Consider the following 6,954-nt stretch of genomic DNA (forward strand, 5'->3'; position numbering starts at 1 on the left):
GGGGCTGCGATGTTTTCTGCTGAGGAACAAAGAAACTGAGGCATCCTGACAATGAGGATGCCTGGGGGTGCTGCCTCTTGGGGGCCACGGGTCTTTCTTTTTTTTTATTATTTATTAAAGATTTCTGTCTCTTCCCCACTGCCGCCTCCCCTTTCCCTCCCCCTCCCCAAGTCAAGTCCCCCTCCCTCGTCAGCCCAAAGAGCAATCAGGGTTCCCTGCCCTGTGGGAAGTCCAAGGACCACCCACCTCCATCCAGGTCTAGTAAGGTGAGCATCCAAACTGCCTAGGCTCCCACAAAACCAATAGGTGCAGTAGGATCAAAAACCCATTGCCATTGTTCTTGAGGTCTCAGTAGTCCTCATTGTTTGCTATGTTCAGCGAGACCGGTTTTAACCCAGGCTTTTTCAGACCCAGGCCAGCTGGCCTTGGTGAGTTCCTGATAGAACATCCCCATTGTCTCAGTGTGTGGGTGCACCCCTCGCAGTCCTGAGTTCCTTGCTCGTGCTCTCTCTCCTTCTGCTCCTGATTTGGACCTTGAGATTTCTGTCCGGTGCTCCAATGTGGGTCTCTGTCTCTGTCTCCTTTCACCGCCTGATCACAGGTCTTTCTTACTGCCCCAGGGCAGCAAGAAAGTTAGAGCTGTTTCCAGATTGTTCATTGAAGGACCCCCTCCCCAGAACCTGCTGTGGAGTTCTCATTCTGAGTTCTGGTGTGGCCGGGGTATTGGTGGTCATCATGGTCCCCATGTGCTGGGCGGGGACTCCTACTAGTGCCATGTTAGGCTGCTCTGTCTTTCAGAGGACGATGGTTTCCTCACACTCAGGGCCCAAAGGGCTGTGATGAGAAACATGGATTGCACAGACTTGAGGATGGTATCTAGGATCCCTGTCTTTGCTCATTGCTGTAAGCTTCTGGCAGAGGACGCTCTGCTCTTTTACCTGTGTGGAGAGGAGGTGGCCCACTGCCTGGGTGTGTTGTAGAAGGGGGCAGAACCCACCGAAAAGCACTCTGGAGGCAGTACTACGCACAGCCAGCCTCCCCTTCAGACATGGCCGTCCATGGCTTTTAGGTGTGGCTTCTCGTCCTTCTCCCTTCTCTCTCTTCCTCTCTAGTGTTGTCTGCCTGGCCGGCTTGATGCAGGCTCTTGGGAAGGTGTCAGGGCTACATTTGCGTCACTTCACTTCACACTTGAGGATGCAGGAGAGTGACAGAGGCTCCTGGCGCTGGCTGGGCCAGAAGCCAGAGTGTGGCATAGCTGTGGGCCTCAGGGGGATGAACAGCACCTGGGTTGCCATGGAGCCCAAGCCCTCATGACAGAGAGACACCTTTCTAGCCACAAATGCACTGCAGTGGGTGGGCAGTGTGAGCAGGGGCAAGCAAAGTTGCAGCCTGGGGGCAGGGAGGGCTCCCTACAAGGCCTGCTCCCGACCAGGTTCTGGGAAGGAACTCTGGGCTCTGACTATTTTGGTGAATATGCTATGACCACATTCAGGGAATAGCAACTTGGTGAACGGCTTGTAAACAAATACAGCCTAAGCTAATGGTGATGAAATATCCCAGGTTTTATCAGTGAATGAACTCTGAACATGCCTTCTGTGTCGTCTGCCTCCCGTTTGCCCATCATGTCCCATCCTGGAGGCATCTGAGCGAACACGGTTCTTCACCAGCCAAGCAGACACCGTCACAGGGTGACCATTAGGGATCACTGTTAGGGTCTGTGTCCTCCGCAGTTCTGGCAGCTGCTTCTCCTCTCCAGTGGGTGTGGCCCAAGAAGCCCTAATGAGGCTTTTGTAAAGTCTAACTGCTTCCTTCTCACAACGTGGCTCCCCATTCCCTGAGTTCAGTGTTTGATACATCTGATAGCATACAGCCCACACGTCTAACCTGGGTCCCATGGGCCACACTCACCCCGGGATGTCTATGAGTGCAGCCCAATATGAGAACATTATAATGGTCTTTTGCAACTTTCTTGGTAACTTGATTGCATGGTTCTCAAATGTCAACTTTTTAGGGCACACTGTGTCCTTATGTCCAAAGGTTGGATGTATCTTAAGCCAAATTTCCACGGGAAACATTTCACTCCTTTTCCAGCTTCTCCTTGCTCTTGGGGACACTATCAAGTCACAAGTCCTGTGTGCTCCCCATTATCCGTGCCCCCCACTCTATTTTCCCTTGTTCAGTATAGGGAGCCTCAGGTCAGGGAGTCAAGTTGGAAGGGTGATTCCAGGACGGGAGGAGGACAGCGTTTGATGGTCACGCCTGAATGACTCAAGAGACCAGTTCTATCAAAGGGAGAACTTATTGATTTCCCCAGAGAACAGGACAGACCAGGCTGCCCCATGACACATTAGGGTGGCCAGGGTCTGCACTGGGGTGTGCCCTGGAGAGTCAAGGCAGCTGACTGAGGTAACTCCAGGGCTCTGGACTGTAGGGGTGGCCTCTAATGGCTTGGCACCTGTCCTGGGACAGTGTAGGCAGGGGATGTTGGCTTGGGCATGCATGTCAGGCAAGAAGTTGGATGGCTAGTTTGCATATGGGAGGTGAGCTTCAGTCTAGCCACCTTGCGGGAGCGGTCACCCGTGTAGAGTGATTGTTTTGTGATTAGTGGAGGCCAGGTATGCATGGGGAATCATAGCAAGCACAGACAGACAGACAGACAGACAGACAGGAGAAGGCTGTTTGGACAGGAGTGGGCTTTGCCTTTTTAGGGGGTGGGAGCTGAAGAGAGATTTTGAGAAGAGACAAAGATTTTCAAGTTCTCCGCCATGAAAGCTTGTGGGGACGTGTGCGGATCCTGGTCATGTTGCTTTTAAGCACCTTGAATGGAGAAGAGAGCTGGAGGACACAGCTCCCTTGGTCCAGGTCCTCCCAGGCATGGGGACATTCAGCTCACTGGCAGCTTCTTGAACAGGATGGCGTCTGACCGGGTACTCTAGAGCCTCCAGGGACAATGACCTCAAAGGACCCTAGGCTCCACATGAGAGACACCTGGAGTTAAGTGTGTCCGAAAGAGGACGGCAGGGGCTGACAGACTCAGAGAAAGTACTGAAGCTGCTTAAGGCAAAATGACTCATGTCCTGAAGCTGGGGGGGGGGGGGGGGGGGGGGGGGGGGAAGGGGGAGGTGAAACACCATTGGTGGAGAGGTTGCTTAGAGTAGTGAGGCCTTAGAGCCAGCATCCAACACCTTAAAACAAACAAACAAACAAACAAACAAACAAACAAACAAACAGGCTGTATCTACAAAAGAAACATTTTCCTACCCTGAAGAAATGGTTAGCTACTTGTCTGGGCCTGGCCGCAGGCAGCAGGAGCGTAGGAGGCAAACAAGGCCACATCTCACAGAGCTGAGCTCCAGACCACGGTCCCGTGGGTCACGATCTCTCTGGCCTGCTGATGTCACACACTTCCGCTGTGTGTCTCTTTTAAAATGTTATTTCTTTTTCTATTTCTGCGTGTGGGTGTTTTATCTGAATATCTGTGCACCGCATGCTTTACAGTACCTACAGGAGCCACAAGAGGGCATCGCATCACCAGGAAATGGAGTTGGAGACTGTGAGGAGCTGCCCTGTGGGCGCTGGAATCAAACCCAGATCCTGTTGGTGCTATTGACCAAGGAACCATCTCTTCTGCATCTCTCCCTCATCCCTCTTGCCCTGTTCCTGCCTCCTCAGTTTGGATGCTTGCTTTGTGGGCTGCGGGCTTTTGGCTCTTGTGTAGGTGGGGACTAGGGAACCATGGTAATGCCTTCCTGTGGTTTCCTGATGGAGACAGGGAACCTGTGCCCCTTGAATAGCCCTTAGTCTTTGAAATGGTTTCACGAGCATGGTAGTGGTGGGTGAGGGTGGGCTTATCTGGCAACATCCGTGTTTCTCAACACATTCCCCCAGGAAGGGCAGTCTTAGTCTCTGGCTACCCTGCTGGGAACCCGGGGGTCTTCTCTGTCCCTCTCCCTTCCGTGGAGACTCTAGTACTTCAAGTTTGGGCTCTGCTTTCCCAGGTGGAAGATTTGGGAAGAGGGTCCTGACTTGCCAGTCCACATGGCTTTGGACTGAGTTCCCAACCATCACAAACACGAATACTGGGTTCTCAGCCCGCGTGGATCCTGCGCCCCGCTGATGTTTTCTCTGGGATGAGTTGAACATCACTGGCTTTGTGACTGTATTGGGGCTTCAAAGGTCATCCCAGTTTTCAGCAATTCTCTGAGGACTCAGGATGTGATGCGTACCCATGCACTACTGGGCGTTGCTGTCGCAGTGGAAGGAGACTCAGGCATACAGCAGGGAGCTCGGAAATGGTACTGGGCTTCCGAAGCCATTCCAGTGAGGTCACTGAAAGTAGGGTAAGACAAATCCTTCATGGAGAAGAAAGGAAACATGTCGGAGGCAAGCAGAGCTGTTCCCGCCACCGATCTCTCTCAGGGAGAGATTCTGTGTCAGCACCTTACCGTGCCAGTCAGTCCCCGGGCAACAGTGCCAGATCAAAGGTAGAACAGTTCCTATTCTCCATACCGCAGAGCGCTTTGCATGCGTTATTGCTCAAGGCTGCTCGGGCGTGGAGCTCTCTGCTGCTCTGGATTCAACAGTTCTCATCCTCCCCAGGAGACAGGGAAGATGAAATGCGTGCCGCGGAGGGCGACAATTCAGTAAGAGAATTACTCCACGGACTGCTCGAGCTTTGTGTGAGACTCAACATCAAGCCATCCCTCCAGCGCTTTTCAAGTCAGCAGATAAAAACCCGTGTTGCAGGCTGCAGGGGATTTTCGCACAGGCGGCTGAATCGATGCAACATGGGCTTGTGTCTATGGTCTATTTGGGGCGGGGGGGGGGGCGGGAAGAGAGAAATAGTTCACAAGTTCCTGTGAGCCTGCCTCTCGTGGCCCAGAAGGAACCTTGAATGCTTCTCTGAGCATGGGCCCAGCTTCAGGAAAGCTGGCTCCACGGATCACCGGGTCATGGTGGGCTGGCACTTCCAGCATGAGGGGCTAAAGCATGCTGAGGGAGGGGGTTGGCAGGCGACTTCTAGTTGCTCTCTTTTTTCACTCTGCCGCTTGAATGAAAGTCAGCGACCTAACCCAGTATCAGGATACAGGTTTTAAAGATCTACTTTTACCCTTATTTATGTGTATTTGTGTGTGCGTGTGCATGCATGTGTGTGTGTGTGTGTGTGTGTGTGTGTGTCTGTGTACAGGTGCCCTGGAGGGCAGTAGAGGACACTGGATCCCTTGGAACTTGAATTATTTGTGGTTGAGAGCCACCTGAAACGGAAGTTGAGCGCTGAGCTTGGGTCCTCTGGAGGAGCAGCAAGCTCTCCTAACCACTGACTATTTTACCTAGCAGAAGGTGCTTCCGGCACCACGCTGGTCCCACCACAGACCTAATCCAATCCCTGCCCTAAACCTAAGGTGGTCTTCACAGTCCACACTGCTGAATGGCTCTCCTAGGCTCCATTCCCAAGGACCTGGGGTTTGTTTGTCCTTGGACTATGTCATTTTTGGGGGGGCTTCTCCGCTCATGTGAGTTAAGTTTGATTTCTAACTTGGGGACCAATCCTCTGGCCAACTGGAAAACACCACTGAGGACTTCTTCCATTGGAAATCATCAAGAATTTATCTTCAGTAAAGGCAGTTGCTTCCCGTCTTTTTGGAGAAGTCCAGGCCCTTCACTGGGTTTTCTGGATCCTCTGTTCACCCGCCCCTCCGCCACCATGGTGGCCTCACTGTGCGGCAGAGTTCAGAGAAGCTGATAGACACGTCTGGACATCTGTCTATTCTCTTATCAACTACCTAGATGTGAGAAGCAGAAGTCACTGACTGGGTACCCAGGGAAGGGGCTATTTAGGTGGCAGTCAAAGCATGTGGGGGCTGACACTTCCTGTTGCTCTTGACATATGCCAGAGTGCTCCAGACATCTTTTGTCCCCAGTGTCAGGGTCACCAAAAGGCAGCAATTTCCTCACTGGAACAAAAGGAGGTGTTCTGTAGAATATTTTTTTAAGGTGTGTGACTTTTGTTTATGCTGTGGAACATTTGTTTAATGATGTAAAGGTGTGTGACTTTTGTTTACGCCGTGGATCATTTGTTTGATGATGTAAAGGTGTGTGACTTTTGTTTACGCTGCATTTGTTTAACTCTGTGAAGCTGTAATCTTTTGCCTGTGTGGAACACCTGATAGTCCAATAAAGCGATGAACGGCCAATAGTGAGGCAGGAGAGAGGACAGGCGGAGCTGGCAGGCAGAGAGAATAAATAGAAGGGAAAAAAAAAAAAAACGAGGAGAGGGAGCAAGACAAAAAGGAGAGAGGATGATAGCGGTCACCCAGCCTCTCAGTCCGTGGAGTAAGAGTGAAAGTAAGAAATACAGAAGAAAAGGAAAAAACCCAGAGGCAAAAGGTAGATAAGATAATTGAAGATAAGACAAGCTGGCTAAAAACAGGACAAGCTGAGGCTGGGCATTCATATAAGACTCTGCATGGGTGATATATCTGGGAGCTGGGTGGTGGGCTCCCAAAAGAGTAAAAAACAACAGCAGAGGTGTGTGTGTGGGGGGGCGGTTTCGAGATAGGGTTTCTCTATGTAGCCCTGGCTATCCCAGAACTCACTTTGTAAATAAGGCTGGCAGGCTGGGCTCAAACTCAGATTTGCCTGCCGCAGTCTCCCGAGTTCCGGGATTAAAGGCACCACCTGGATGGTGCCCAACCTTTCAATATGACCTTATCTACGTTTCAGCCGTCCTAGGGTGGACACATGTACTCAGGAGACCACTGGTTAGACGTGTAGCCTGGATAGACCAAACGCCTATGCCTTCTCACAATTTTTATACTAAAACCCAGCACTCCTACGAAAGGCATTAGGAAGGGAGGTCATTGGAAGGGCAGAGCTTCACAAGTAAAGTTGATATCTTGTTAGATGAGCCTGACAGAGCTCCCTGCCACCTCTGTGTGCAAGTGTGCGTATGTG

This window comes from Alexandromys fortis, unplaced genomic scaffold (assembly GCF_014885135.2).
Source record: "Alexandromys fortis isolate MF-2015 unplaced genomic scaffold, M_Fortis_MF-2015_v1.1 scaffold_52, whole genome shotgun sequence".
Classification (NCBI taxonomy): Eukaryota; Metazoa; Chordata; class Mammalia; order Rodentia; family Cricetidae; genus Alexandromys; species Alexandromys fortis.